The sequence below is a fragment of the Thamnophis sirtalis genome, unplaced genomic scaffold (assembly GCF_051295495.1).
Source record: "Thamnophis sirtalis isolate CommonGarterSnake01/CBP01778 unplaced genomic scaffold, rThaSir2_p1.2 scaffold_12, whole genome shotgun sequence".
NCBI classification, from domain to species: domain Eukaryota; kingdom Metazoa; phylum Chordata; class Lepidosauria; order Squamata; family Natricidae; genus Thamnophis; species Thamnophis sirtalis.
In genome coordinates, this window is record NW_028261392.1 from 53,195,940 (window position 1) to 53,212,000 (window position 16,061).

Consider the following 16,061-nt stretch of genomic DNA (forward strand, 5'->3'; position numbering starts at 1 on the left):
CTGAAATCTTTTTTTGAAATGACAGCAGAGCTTATATTATATGATATATGGAGAAACACATGAGACATATAGTCAATACACATATTATTTGAATCCCCATCAATCTTGGTCAAGAATTGACATGGCATGGGTGACACCTGGTCTACGAAATGAATTAGATGAAGTAGAAATAGTGACTAATGACTGGGTCGATCATAATCCAATTAAATTAAGGTGGAAAGGCCAGAAAAAGAAAAAAAGACAGATGATGAACCAAAATTTGGTAAAAGAGAAAGAATACGTACAAATATTAGTTAAAGAATTGAAACAGTTCTTTATGATGAACAAGAAAGAAGATACATCATTACAAAATCTTTGGGACACCACAAAAGCATATATTAGGGGATTAATAATTGCCTAGGAAAAATAAGAAACAAAGGGCATAGCAAGAAACACTGCAGAAGGGAAGCAAAAGCAGAATTGCAGAAAGACCCACAAAATAGGTCTAAAAAAGAAAAAAGGGAAATAATAAAACACAAGCACAATTTAATAGTGCAGAAAGAATTAGCCCAGAAAATCAGATTGGCCAAACAAAGCTATTTTAAACATGCTAACAAACCAGGACATTGGCTAGCATACAAATTGAAAAATGAAAAAGAAAAAAGGACAATATATCAGTTACAGGACGAAGACGGGGTCATGTAACATAGACCAGAAAAGGAAAATAATACAAAGATATTTTACAAAACTTTATTCACATGATAATATCTCAGAAGATAAAATCAAACAACATCTGAACTCAGAAACCATGAACCCAATTTAGATGAACAGAGAGAAATGATAAATAGACAAATTACAATATCAGAATTAGGAATGGTTTTGAAGAAACAGAAAAATAACAAAACTCCAGGCCCAGATGAAATCCCAGTGGAATTATATAAAAGTATCCAAGAAACACAGAAAGAACTGATCTTAGAAGTTTTTAACAAAGTGCTAGAAGAAGCCAAAATACCGGCCTCTTGGACAGAAGCAATAATATCTCTTATCGCAAAAGATGAATCCGACCCTCAAAAAATCCAAAATTACAGGCCCATTTTGTTATTGAATTTGGACTATAAAATATCCGCCACAACTATGTCAGAAAGGATTAAACAGATACTAATTGAACAAACTCACTCAGACCAAAATGGTTTCCAGACAAATTAATTAATAGACAAATTAAAAATAATACGAGAATTATATTGGACATTTTAGAATACTATGAAACATACCTGGGGAAACAGTCTGTACTGGTTTTCCTTGATGCCCAGAAAGCTTTTGACAATGTAATTTGGAAATTTATAATACTACAATTAGAAAATATGAAATTTGGAGACAAATTTGTCAAAATGATAGGAGAAGTATATAACACCCAAAGTTCTCTTAAATGGGGATCTAACAGGAAAAAATGAGATAATGAAAGGAGTAAGACAAGGATGCCCCCTTTCTCCATTCCTGTTCATACTAACATTAAAAACACTCCTAAATAAAGTCAGAAAGGATCAGGAGATACCAGGACTAAAAATTAAAAAGGAAGAATACAAAAATCAAGCCTTTGCCGATGACTTAGTGTTCATTTTGGAAGACCCTCTGGAATCTGGCCCTAGATTAATTAAAAAATTAGAGGAATTTGGAGAGGTGGCAGGTTTAAAAATCAACAAAAACAAAACAAAAATAATAACAAAAACATGATGAAAAAAGAAGAGAGTGCGACTAAAATGCAAATAACTAAGAACGTTAAATATTTGGGGATCTGGGTATCGGCAAAGTGCTCTTCACTTAAGGAGGACAATTATAATAAATTAATAACACAAATAAAAAAGGATTTAGAGAGCTGCAAAAACATACAATTGTTGCTCATGGAGCGCATTGCTATGATAAAAGTGAATATACTCCCAAGAATTTTATTTTTATTCCAAGTAACACCAATAAATCCAGGCAAATTATTCTTTCAAGAATTAAATAAATTAACATCCAAATTTATATGGCAAAGAAAAAAGCCAAGGATTAAATTGAAACCATTGTAGGATAGTAAGGAAAGGGGAGGCCTAGCACCTCCAAATTGGGAATTATATTTCCAGGCAGCATCACTAACATGGTTGAGGGAGTGGATTGAACTGAAAAACAAGAGAATTCTGGTATTAGAAGGGCATGACCTGCAAGCGGGATGGCACATATTTTGGGGGATGGGAAAAATAAAACCCACAAGTATTTTCAAAGATACTTAATTAGAAATGTGCTGCTACAAAATTGACAATAAATTTTAAAAGCCCACTATATTAAAATCCCAAATTGGTTCTCTCCGATAGAAACAATAAAGCACCCAAACTTTACTGACATAGATAAATTAATAAGATATAAAGATCTAATAAGCGAGCAGGGGGAATTTGAAAACAATACAAGAATTGACAGATCAAGGCATAAAGGTAGATTCACTTACATACATGCAAAACAAATCCAGATACAATAGTAACATTAAAACATACGAACTACAACTGGAACAACAGGGACTAGATAAGATAATTCAAAATATGGAGAAGAAAATGATTGGGAGAGTATACAAATTTCTGCTGAAATACAAAATGGAGGAGGAGGATGTCAAGGAAACTATGGTAAGATGGGCACAAAATTTTGGCTATAACATTGAATTAGAAAGATGGGAAAAATTCTGGGGAATAAATTTGAAATTGACCACGTCTGTGACATACAAGGAAAACCATTATAAAATGTTTTATAGATGACACCTGCCGCCAGTGAGACTTGCAAAAATATCTTCAAACTTATCCCCAATGTGTTGGAAATGTGAGAAATCATATGGGATGTACTATCACACATGAGAGGCGGCCAAAAAATTCTGGGTTAAAATCAAAAACTGGTTGGAAACCATAACAGAAGATCACATAGACTGGAAACCAGAGACATTTTTATTAGGCTTAACCACAACAAAATATAATAAAGAGATTTTATATCTAATTCTGCATATTATTACAGCGGCCAGAATAGTATATGCGCAGAAATGGAAGAACAACACAATACTGAGTTAAGATGAGATGATACAGAAGATCTTAGAATGCACTGAGATGGATAAATTGACCAAGGAAATTCAAGGAAAGGAGGAAAGAGAGTACTATTTAATTTGGGGAAAATGGTATAAGTGGTTAGATGGTAGAAATAGGAAATAAGAACTGAAATGAAATAAGAAAAGGCAGGTCTATCCTGTTGATAATTAATAAAACATCTTAAATATTGTTCCAATACGGGTTAACTTTCTCCGAAGTGGGTGTGCACAGCCAGCTGGAGGGCATGGGCCAACACCAATAAAGCGGGCTGGGAGACGGACGCTCCCAGCACTGACTTTACACCAACTCTGGACTAATTGTATACCGACGCTCTGGCCTGAATAAATCAATTGCTGGGTTGATGGTTTCTGAGCATGTTTGCTTAGCTTTGCTTGGTTTGGCCCAGGTCCAGCCTCAGACCTATGAGAAAGACTTTGTGGCAAAGAAATTGCCTTGCTTAAAACCTTCCATTCAGTAGGCTTGTAAATGCTCTTCATGCCGAGATTGGAATGGTACGAAAGGTGTTTTCAAGTTGATGGGAGCCTTCAAGCAAGACTATTTGACCACCCCAAAATCTCATCATCTTGCAAATGCTCTTTGGCTGGATCTGGTACAAGCCTCAGTTCGCAGACAACAGAGGCATAAACTACTGTAGTGGGAGATCAGTAGTGCGAGATGTCGCGCTACTGATCTCCTGTGATCTTGCACTACAGTACTACATGAGCTGCAGGACATCAGTGCTTGTACGCAACTGAGGAGGGTGCCTGGGGCTCAAACAAAACAGTCTTGGGCACAGACTGCAATGGGGGGGGAGTGAAAATGGGAGCACCATGGGCAAAGGGCAGGCAGCAGTGGCAGGGGCTTCCCAGTTGCGTCCCTACCTGAACCGGGAGGCCCTCACAACAGTCACTCGTGCCCTTGTGACCTCAAGACTGGATTACTGCAATGTGCTCTACATGGGGCAGCCCTTGAATAGCAATAGCAATAGCAGTAGACTTATATACCGCTTCATAGGGCTTTCAGCCCTCTCTAAGCGGTTTACAGAGAGTCAGCATATTGCCCCCAACAATCTGGGTCCTCATTTTACCCACCTCGGAAGGATGGAAGGCTGAGTCAACCCTGAGCCGGTGAGATTTGAACCGCTGAACTGCTGATCTAGCAGTAGCCTGCAGTGCTGCATTTAACCACTGCGCCACCTTGGCTCTTGAAGAGCATTCGGAGACTTCAGCTTGTCCAGAATGCAGCTGTGCGAGCGATTGTGGGTGCGCCTTGGTACACCCACGTTACACCTATCCTCCGCGAGCTGCACTGGCTGCCTATTGGTCTTCGGATACGCTTCAAGGCGCTAGTTGTCACTTATAAAGCCCTTCATGGTATTGGACCTGGGTACTTGAGAGACCGCCTGCTGCCAATCACCTCCACTAGACCGATTAGATCCCACAGATTAGGCCTCCTCCGAATTCCATCCACTGGCCAATGTCGACTGGCGACCACCCGGAGGAGGGCCTTCTCTGTGGCTGCTCCGGCCCTCTGGAACGAGCTCCCCGTGGAGATTCGGACCCTCACCACCCTCCAGGCTTTCCGCAAAGCCCTTAAAACCTGGCTGTTCCGACAGGCCTGGGGCTAATGAGTTTTTTTGTCCCCCCTCAAATGGTATGGTTGTTGAGTGTTTTAAATTGTGGTATTGTTTTGTTTGTGTTCTTTTTCTTACTTGTACCCCCCCCCTTGACTTGGGTTGTGAGCCGCCCTGAGTCCCCTCGGGGAAAAGGGTGGCATAGAAATATAATAAATTCAATTCAATTCAATTCAATTTTCACCTTTCCCTACTGCTCTTGCTTCTGCACCTGGACTCCAGCCTAAAACCAAATGGGCAGTTTGGCTGCGGCCATGCACCAGCACCTTTTGATCCCTACCAGGCATCTTCCCCAGCTATGCTCAAGCATCGATGCTCAGCTTCCCCTCCCCCCCAGGTTTTGGCGCTGGATCACACCTCCCAGCCTTGTCTGGTCCATCACAGGTGCCCCTCAACATGAGCAACATTGAGGCAAGGTCGAGTTGGCCATGCCACATAACTCCCTAACCACACCCACCAGACCCTTTGAGGATGACCATAATGCTGATCTGGCCCTCAATGAAATTGAATTTGACATTCCTGTCCTACTAAATGGAAGTAGCCAAATTGAAGTGTTTCAGATAGCTGGATTCTACCGAAACACTTCCAGTTGAATCCACAACTTCACTGCATAATCTGTTTTCCTATTAAATTATTCTTACTGACTTAGAATACTCAGTTGGAATCTGCCTTCTTATCCCTAAAATGTATTCAATTTTATTCAAGGACCATATGCTTCTCCTTAAGTGCCTGACAAATGTAATCATAACTTTACTCAGTCATCTTTTCTCAATGCTAAACATTCATTCAATTTATTTTATCTGTCTAATCTCCTGAACATCGTTGTAGCCTTCCACTGAACCAACTTTACATTATTTGGAATTCTTCTGACTGTGATGCCCAGGGTCTACAGTTATTCGGCTTGTGGAGACTCACTTACCTTGCAATGATCTAGTGAGGCGTCAGTTCCTTTGTCTGCTTCGGTGCATTTGCAGAAAAGGCCTGAAGTAGTGAGAGATCGCATGAGATCACTAGCACGAAATCTGACACTACTGATTTCGTGTAATCTTACACTACAGTACGTTAAGCATGTGTTTTCTGCAAACTGAGACTTGCATGAGATCTAAGGCTTTGCAAACAGGAAGGCCTCTTCATTTGCAAAATGTTTTGCAGCTGATCTTGTGCAGGCCTCAGTTTGTAGAGAACAGAGGCCTAAAGTACTGTAGTGTAAGATCACACGAGATCAGCAGCTTCAGATCTTGCACTTCTCTCACACTACAGTAGTTTAAGCCTCTGTTCTCTGTGAACCAAGGCCTGTAGCAGATCCAGCTGAAGAGCACATTGACAAGGCTTTGGGGCAGCGAAATCATCAAGCCTCCCATTGACTTGCAAATGTCTTTCACACCATTCCAGACTCGGTGCAAAGAGCATTTACAAGCCGATGGGAGCCTTGAAGCAAGGCAATTTTGCTGCCCCAAAATCTCGTTGTCTTGTAAATACGCTTCACGCCAAGATTGGGATGGTGCGAAAGATGTATGGAAGCCAATGGGAGGCTTGAAGGAAGGGGTTTCACTGCCCCAAGTCTCATCGGCTTGCAAACGTTTTTTGTGCCATCCCAGTCTTGGCGCAAATATCACTTACAAATCAACGAGACTTGCGGGCAGTGAAATTACCTTGTTTGAAACCTCCCATCGGCTTGCAAATGACTTTCGCACCATTCCAGTCTTGGCGTGAGGAGCGTTTACAAGCTGATGGGAGGCTTGAAGCAAGGGATTTTGCTGCCCCAAAAATTCATTAAAAGAAATTAGGCACATATACATAAACAAGTACCCCAAGGTTTTGTCTTAGGCCCAGTACTCTTCAATCCCTTCATAAACTATTAAGAGAATGGAAGGTGAACTCATCAAATTTGCAGAGACACCAAGTTGGCAGGAATAGCCAAAACTCCAGAATACAGGTAGTCCTCAACTTACGACCACTTAAGTCAGACATTTGTTAAGTGAATTTTGCCCCATTTTATCACTTTTCTTGCCTCAATTGTTAAGTGAATCACTGTAGTTGATACGTTAGTAACCTGATTGTTAAGCGAATCTGGTGTCCCCACTGACATTTCTTGTTTATCACATCACCTTGGGACACAGCAACGGTCATAAATATGAACCAGTTGTTGAACATCTGAATTTTGATCACACGACCATGGGGATGCTGCAACAGTCATGTGAAAACAGTCATAAGTCACTTTTTTCAGTGTTGTTGTTGTTACTTCAAATGGTCACTAAATGAACTGTTGTAAGCCAAGGACTACCTGTATAGCTCAAGACCCTGAAGGATCTCGACAGACTTGAACACTGGGTCCTCTCTAACAAAATAAAATACAATGATGAGAAAAGGAAGGTTTTCTGCCAGCAGACCCCATTTTTGACAGATGGCAGTCCAGTCTCTTCTTGAAAGGGTCCAGTGATGAAGCTCCCTCAACTTCTGAAGGCAACTTCTGTTCCATTGGTTGATTGTTCTCTCGGGTTTCTCTGCCTTGTGCTGCCCTCTGCAGTATTGGATGGTAAATATTAAAAAAGTACATTTGGTTGAAATGCTCTTCCCCTGTGATTCTGGAGAAGTGGGAACTATATAACTGCTCTTCATTGCCCCTTTTATGGAGACATCAGAACCAGATCCATACTGTCTTTGATTAGTTGATATCTTGATCGCCCAGATTCAGTCTATGCTCAAATGGTGCTCATAGATAAAATACCCCTTGTTACAGCGCATATTGCTAGGTTTTCTGCAGCAGCACAGAAGATCTATTGGACTCTGATGAGCTAATATTCTGTAAAGCAGTGTTTCCCAACCTTGGCAACTTGAAGATGTCCGGACTTCAACTCCCAGAATTCCCCAGCCAGCGAATGCTGGCTGGGGAATTCTGGGAGTTGAAGTCCGGACATCTTCAAGTTGCCAAGGTTGGGAAACACTGCTGTAAAGCATTCTATGCAGCTATAATTCATTTAAATTTTAGATATTAACATTTTGTTGTAATTTAGATGTTATTATATCTAATATAATTTTGGTATTTACAATTTAATATAGGCTGCATCATGGACATCTCTTATAGATGTTAGGTTGTAAAGTAAAAGTACTCTTAATTCTGCAAAATGGAGTTGAGTGGTTTCTTTCTTGATTACTAAGTGAAGCAGCAACTGACAAAGCATCTTTAACAGCATAGAGCTTTAGGGACCCATCTGGAAAGCCAGGCACACAGAAACATCCAGGTAGAAGGCCAGTACTTTCAGCGTCCACGAGGAGCCCAGGCTTGAAGCAGTTTTGGAGCTTGTTAAGGAAGACTGCTTCTCCACCCCAGCCATGCATTTGCAAGCCCAGGCTGCTTGATGTGAAAAGCTATTGCAATTGCCCGGGCTTGAAAACACATGGCTTGGGCTGAGGAGCGGTCTTCCTTAACAAGGTCCAAAATTGCTCCAAGCCTCAGTTCCTCATGGGCACTTACCTACCCCACTGCCACCAGCTACAGGAAGAAGGTAAGGTCGTGAGCCTGATGGGGAAGGTGGGGGGCCTGCAGCAAGCTAGTCTGCAGGTAGCATGACCTGGAATGGAGGCACACTGGGCCATGGCAGCTTAGCCAGCCACGCAGGCCCAGTGGGTGACACAGCAAGCTCCAGGGACAGGGGGCTAGCACGACTCACAGGCTTATCTGTAGGCAGGAGGAGGCAGCTCAGTTGGGGTGCAGGGCAGGCACCGCATGGGAAGGCAGCTTAGGCAGGCAGGCCGCAGAGTAGAGACTGTGCACATGTGCGAGTGCCACACAGTGTGCTATGCTGCCCCTGGAGGTGAGGAGTGACTGGGTGGGGTGGGGTGAGTGAGAGGGCAGAGCGAGTGGTGACCAGGTGGGTGTGGTGAGTGGCAAGCAGGCGAGCGGGTAGGTGGTGGTGGGACCATCCAGAGGTCATATTTACCAGTTCAGCGAACCAGTTAAAATGTCCACTACCGGTATGCGCAAACTGATCCAAACCGGCTGAATACCAACTCTGCTCCAAGGTCCCTCTCACAATTACTGTTTTGGGCCAGGTTCGCTGGCCTCTGGTTTCCAGCAGTGTTAGTCTTTAGAGGTAGTAAACGTGATCCAGTTTTGGAAGTAACAGTGAAGAAAGTATCATATCCCAATCCAGAAAAATCTGAAAAATTTCCAGGTGATTGATTTGTTCTTCTTTAAGAACAAATAATCACTTCACAATGCCTGACCCTCTTTGCCTCATGTAGACCATTCTGAGAGATCAGCTCGCATTAAGACACCACTGCTTAAAATGTTGGAGGTTGGGGAAACAGTTGCATGTCATCGTTGAACTGATGACATTTCATTGCAATAGGTAATCTGTATTTCACAATAATATATAGATTTCATAAATTCTTACAGCATCTTGCAACTTGGCTTTTGTGATGCAATCAGAGCACGTCAGGATGGCAGAGCAAAAAGAGTTTCAAGTTGTTCATTAGGACTTAGACTTTCCATCACCTTTCATAAATCTTTATTTTGCAACTTGGAAACCTTTAGCTTCTTGATAAAACAAGGAACCATCTAAAGATAAAACAAGAGGAAAGGATCCTTACGAACCCACCTTTTCAAGAGTTTTCTCCCATTATTATGCATATTCAGATCATTGGCAGAGAAGATAATATTTTAATGAACTTGAATATCCCAGTAGTAATGGAGTTATCGGAAAAGAATGTTGGAATTGTTACTTTTTCTCTTGCCAATCTGCAAGTAAGTTTTAAGCAACAACACAGAATTTTTCATTTTGAATACCGCAACAGTAAATCCTTTTACCAGAGTAATTAAGTAGCAGACTCAGCATTTTATTTATAGATACATACAATATGGTTGTCCTGGATGCAGATATTGGCTTAGCCTAGTAATGAATACTAACAGACCTTCGTTATGTTTTGGAGCTCGATTTATTCAAAAATACAGGTAATCCTTGACTTACAACAATTTGTTCGGTGATTGCTCCAAGGTACAACGGCACTAAAAAAGTGACATGATCGTTCTTCACACTTACAACCATTGCTGCATCCGTATAATCTCATTATCAAAATTTGGACACTTGGGAACTGAGTCATATTTATAATGGTTGCAATGTCTTGGTGTCATGTGATCACATTTTTTACCTGACAAGCAAAGTTAATGGGGAACAACCATCTTGCTAACTTAACAACTGCAGCAAAAAAAGGTCGTAAAATGGGGCAAAATTTAGTTAACCCTTGTCTTAGCACAGAAATTTTGGGCTCAATTGTGATTGTAAGTTGAGGACTACCTGTATATGGGAATGGGAAATCATCAGTTCTATCTAAATTACAACTTGGAGTGAGGGAGAACCTTCCCTTAAAACCAGAGATTCATTTAAGCAAGAAAAGGTTAGCGCCAGGTTTTTCACCATTCCCTTGGCGATCAATATAGGCAAAGATTAGCAAAGAGATGATGCAGTCTTCATCAAGAACTTCCTGCTCACCCTGCAGAGTCAAGGCACTCTGATGTTTTGCCACTGTTCCTCTGCTCGAAGACTTCAGTTAGTCCAGAATGCAGCCGCGTGAGCAATTGTGGGTGTGCCTAGGTACACCCACGTTACACCTATTCTCCGCGAGCTGCACTGGCTTCCTATTGGTCTCCGGACACGCTTCAAGGTGCTAGTAGTTACTTTTAAAGCCCTACATGGTATCGGACCTGGTTACTTGAGAGACCGCCTCCTGCCAGTTACCTCCCAGAGACTTATTAGATCCCACAGATTAGACCTCCTCCGGATTCCATCTGCTAGTCAATGTCGGCTGGCAACCCCCCGGGGGAGGGCCTTCTCTGTGGCTGCTCCGGCCCTATGGAACGATCTCCCCGTTGAGATCAGGACCCTCACTACCCTTCCGGCCTTCCGCAAAGTGACAAAGACCTGGCTGTTCCGGCAGGCCTGGGGCTGTTGATTTTTCCAGCCCCATCTTAAGTCATGAATGTTGTCGAATTTTAATGTTGTTTGTATTTTCTGTATGTCCTCCCTTTCCCTTTTTACCTCTAAGCCGCCCTGAGTCTTCCGAGATTGGGCGGCATACAAACCAAATAAATACTAATACTAATACTGCTGCTTTCTGGTTCTTTTGAAAGGTGGTTTTACTATACACCTGCATGGTACACCATAATTATATTTATGATTATGATTTATTTTTTTCAGCATTCTAGAAAGCAGTTGTAAAGGAAGTACAGAGAAGGTAGCAGGACACTGCTAGTTGCCTTTCTTAGTGCTTCTCGTTGGTCAGCTGGAGGGAAAAACATTGTGAAGAATTACAGCCAGCCAGATTGCTCCTGCAGTTTGTGAAGAGAGGCTGGAGATCATAATGAAGAATTTTTCATATCTATGTACTGTACACTCGTGTATGTGCTGTATATGCCTACATAGAAACAAAGTCAAATTGAAGCAAATCTGTTTGAGATAAGTCTTGTAATCTGTTCCTTTGTCTGTTTGCAGTTTGCCTTGAACTTTCTCCTATGATGTCACTGTACTCGTGTGTACCAATATAAATGTTTGCTGATTAACAGATTCTATCTGCCCCTCTCCCAAATCATGAAACATGCCATCACTTTTAATGATTACATAATTTAACAAATTATCATTTCATATTGAATAATTTAATGATTTAATTTAATGAATCAGTGATGGGATTCAAATAATTTAGCAACGGGTTCTCTGCCCTAATGATTTCTTCCAACAACCAGCTCACCAAACTGCTCAGAAGGTTAACAACTGGTTCTCCCAAAGTGATGCAAGCTGGCTGAATCCCACCACTGTTCTTCATGCCCTCATAAAATAACAAATTTACTGAGTTTGCATAATCCTATATCACATCACTGTATAATCCTATATAATTCTATATCACACATCATTTATTTCTGCAGAAAAGCTTTAATATATTTTCTCCCTCATCCTTCAACTTTGATTTGGTTTTCTGCTGTCACTCACTCACTCACTTTAGCACAAACATACACAGAGGGCGTGGCACGACATAACCGCGAACGTCAAAAGCGCGCCGACAACACCGCGGCGCTAAAACTGCGATGTCAAAAGCGCGCCGACAACAGTGCGCCAACAACAGCGCGCCGACAGAAGCGCAATTTAACTTAAGGTAAGGTTTAGGGTTAGGTTTAGGGTTAGGTTTAGGGTTAGGTTTAGGGTTAGGTTTAGGGTTAGGTTTAGGGTAGGTTTAGCGTTAGGATTAGGGTTAGGTTTAGGGTTAGGTTTAGGGTTATTTTTAGGGTTATGTTACAGCGCGCTTCTGTCGGCGCGCTGTTGTCGGCGCGCTGTTGTCGGCGCACTGTTGTCGCGCGGTTTTGACGGTGCGGTTTTGTCACCGCACTTTAGTCACATGTGCTTTAGTCTACCGCGGTTTTGTGGTGGAACCCACAGAGGGAGGAGGGAGGATGAGATGGGGGGGGGGGGTGAAGCCAACTGAGCAAAGATAAAATCTAGGGCTTAAATTGTGGTGATAAGAGCAGTGAAACATACTTACTTCTCTGCTCTTATTGTATGCAGAGATAACCAGATGCTCAGGATGATTAGGACCAGGGGAACCTTTGCAGGGCTGCTTCAAGGAATATTCTCAGCATCTGTTAGATAAAATTGTTTGATTTCATTTGGACATGGATGCCAGATGGTCAGATCCTATGGAAATGATTATGGAAGTCACTGAAGAAATGACAGAAAGAATTTGACGCAATTACTTCCAAGGAAATGGACAAGGTCTTTGGTGCTCTGTCACCTGTCCCCCACCTGGTTGGCTAAGGCTTCATAGGAGATGGCATGTGATTAGACCCAAGAGATAATTAATGTCTCTTTGATGGAGGGGATGGTGCTGCCTTCACTGAAAGAGGCAGTGGTATGGACCTTTCTTTAAAAGGCTGTCCTTACACCCAATAGTGTTAGATAACTTTCATCCAATCTTAAACCTTCCCTTCTGAACAGCCTTGCCTGGACTGACTCTTCCCTTCCCCAGTTTCCTCCAAGGCCAATGGAGCTGCCCTCTCACTCGCTGTCAGTTCTTGTTCCAGCTCGTCTACAGCTTCAGAGTCAGACTCCTACAGGGTGTGACACAATCCCAGTTATATATCTCTACCTCTGACCATCCAAGTGATGCTGTCCCAATGGAATGGTTTGGATGGAAAGGAATTAGCTTTGGCTCAACTCTTGCTTTCGGGTGATGTGTCAGGATACATTTTGTACCACATCCTAGATGTGCATCAGGAAGACAGAAGGCTTCATTGTGATAGCTTATCCAGGCCATACACTATTGTACTGCTCCTGGCTCTTGTGACAATCAGTCTTGCACAATTACAGTCTTTCCCTCCTCCTCAAAGAATAACTTGATTTTATTAATTTCTGGATAATTGAGAATCTCTTCCATTTTGAATGTTGAATGTTGATTTTATTTATATGCCGCCCTTTTCCCCCGAAGGGGACTCAGGGCGGCTCACAACTCAAACCAGGGAAGGGGGGGATACAGACAAAATTAAAAATGACACAAAACAATACATGGTTTAAAACACACAGCAATCATACCATTCGAGATGGGGGCAACGGTTCTTTAGCCCCAGGCCTATCGGAACAGCCAGGTTTTAAGGGCTTTGCGGAAGGCCTGGAGGGTGGTGAGGGTTCGAATCTCCACGGGGAGTTCGTTCCATAGGGTCGGAGCAGCCACAGAGAAGGTTCTCCTCCGGGTAGTCGCCAGTCGACACTGGCCGGCGGATGGAATTCGGAGGAGGCCTAATCTGTGGGATCTAATCGGTCGAGTGGAGGTAATTGGCAGCAGGCGGTCTCTCAAGTTTCTAGAGAGATTGACATTATTGGAGCTCTTTAACATACACACACCCCCCATAAATTTCTTTGTTCCTATTTGTTTTTCTATTTGCTCACTCTAATAATAATCCTGGACTATCTTCTTTCCAAAGAGGCTGGGTAAGATGGAAGCTAGTTAAGGAATGCAACTGAGCTCTATTAGTGCTTCGTTCATGAATCAGTAAATAAGTCTTTCCCTCAAATGATACTCTCAGCAACTCAGGCATGGGAACAAATTCCATGCCACTGGTAATCTGGAAAGGAGTTAATTCAGTGCTGCTGTGGACCGCGTCGCTGTACGCCACTTTGGCGAAGGGTAGCAAGTCCGAACAGTTGTCTTGCTGATAGTCCACATAACACCGGATGTATTGTTCCACCATCGCATTGACCCTCTTTGCTGCGCAGTTCATGCTGGGATGAACCTCTGAGCTCAGTTCTTTGTAGGCCCAATGGACCTCAGAACCTCTCTCCAGAACTTGGCTGTGAACTGGACTGAAATGATCCTCTTGGGCACCCCGTGCAGGGGATAAATGTGTTTCACAAAAATTTTCACTAATTTCTTTGCAGACAGCAACCCATAGCAAGCGATGAAGTGCACCTGCTTTGAAAACAAATCAATAACTGTCCAGATTACTCTGTTCCCACTGCTGTCTGGGAGTTTGACGATGAAGTCCATTGCGACCTCTTCCCATGATTGGTTAGGGTTGGCCACTCATTGTAGTAGTCCAGGTGACTTCTCCACCAGTGGTTTCATTGTTGCGCAAGTAGCACAGCTTTTTACATAATTTTCCACCTCCGATTTCACCTTTGGCCACCAAAATTGATGCCTGGTGAGGTGGAACGTTTTTAGGAATTCAAAGTGGCCTCCTAGTTCCGCCTCATGGCTTCTCTGTAGAACTTCCAGCCTCAATCCCGCGGGGACATACAGTTTTGACCCCTTCCAGGCTAATCCATCTTCCATCGTTAGGATATCCTGGTTATTGTTGAGCCACGTGTCTGTTGGGAGTGCCAATTTCCTAGCTGTCATCAGCTTATCCTGGTTTTGGTTAGTTACTTGGGCTGTCTTTTAGTGGGAGGAAGAAATGATGGGGTGAACAACTTCTCCCTTCTTACTGTCATACTGCGGTTTTCTCGACAAAACATCCCCCAATACCAGAGGTGGGTTCCTACCAGTTCGCACCTATTCGGTAGAACCGGTTCGTCAAATCTACCGAACCGGTTAGAAGAGGTTCCACCAGTGGACCCGGAAAGCAGGCCACACCTACAGAAGAGGTTCCAAAAATTTTTGAAACCCATCACTGCCCCCACACACACAGAGAGAGACAGACTGACAGAGAGAGAGAGAGAGAGAGAGAGAGAGAGAGAGAGAGAGAGAGAGAGAGAGAGAGAGAGAGAGAGAGAGAGAGAGAGAGAGAGAGAAAAGGAAGAAATAAATAAAGAAAAAAGAAAAAAGAAAGAAAAAGAGTGAGAGATGAAAGAAAAAAGAAAAAAGGAACAGAGAGACAAAAGGAAGAAAAGAGAGAGAGGGAGAAAGAAAGAAAGAAAGAAAGAAAGAAAGAAAGAAAGAAAGAAAGAAAGAAAGAAAGAAAGAAAACACACGGCTGGCAAGCCACTCCCACCAGGTCACATGGCCGACAAGCCACTCCCACAAAGGAGGCCACACCCACAGAGTAGGTTCCAAAAAATTTTGAAACCCACCACTGCCCAATACGTATTTTGGTACTTGTTGGACCCCTGGTTTTTTTTGTCTCTGCTGCAGGTGCTGCGGGTTCTGGGCTCTTGGGTTCAATCATCCCTGGGTGGTCCTTTTCCTCCACTGATGGTAGCGGCCCAAACACTATCATCAATTTCCTACCACCGTCTTCCCATTTTATCATAGGCTTCCACTTGTCAAGCCATGCAAACTCCAAGATAATTGATTCCGGCATCTCTGGAGCCACAATGCATCTGAGAAGCTCATAGTGGTGGCCCACTTGTAACTTCACCAGTTCAGTTATTAGCGTGGCTGGGGCCCCTCCAATTAGCTTTCCATCTACCTGCTCAACCCGAATGGGACAGGCTACAGGCCTTGTGCATATGCCGTTGTTTTACAATCGACATGCTGATTAAGCATTGAGTGCAACAGGTGTCCACAACTGCTTCAACTTCCCCTTCCACCCCCGTCTCAGGTAATTGGAGGTTGGCTTGAAAGGCGAAGGGACGGATGGGTGCACTCACCATTGGGTAGTCTTCGGCATTTTCCTCCTCCGAGGCCTCCCCATTGGTAGGAATCTTCATCACCTTAGGTTGGGGATCCTCTTCCAGAGGTTTTTGGCCCAGATGACTCTTTTCTGGTAGCATCTGGGGCCTTCTCTTTACCGCTGTGGCAGTTGGTATGCATGTTTGTGGCATTGGGGCTGGAGCCAAGCACTCTGACGCTCTGTGGCCAAGTTGACAGCAACGGTGGAATTTTATTGGCCCCCACGAGGGAAGGAACCTAGTTACATCTCTAAATTTAGG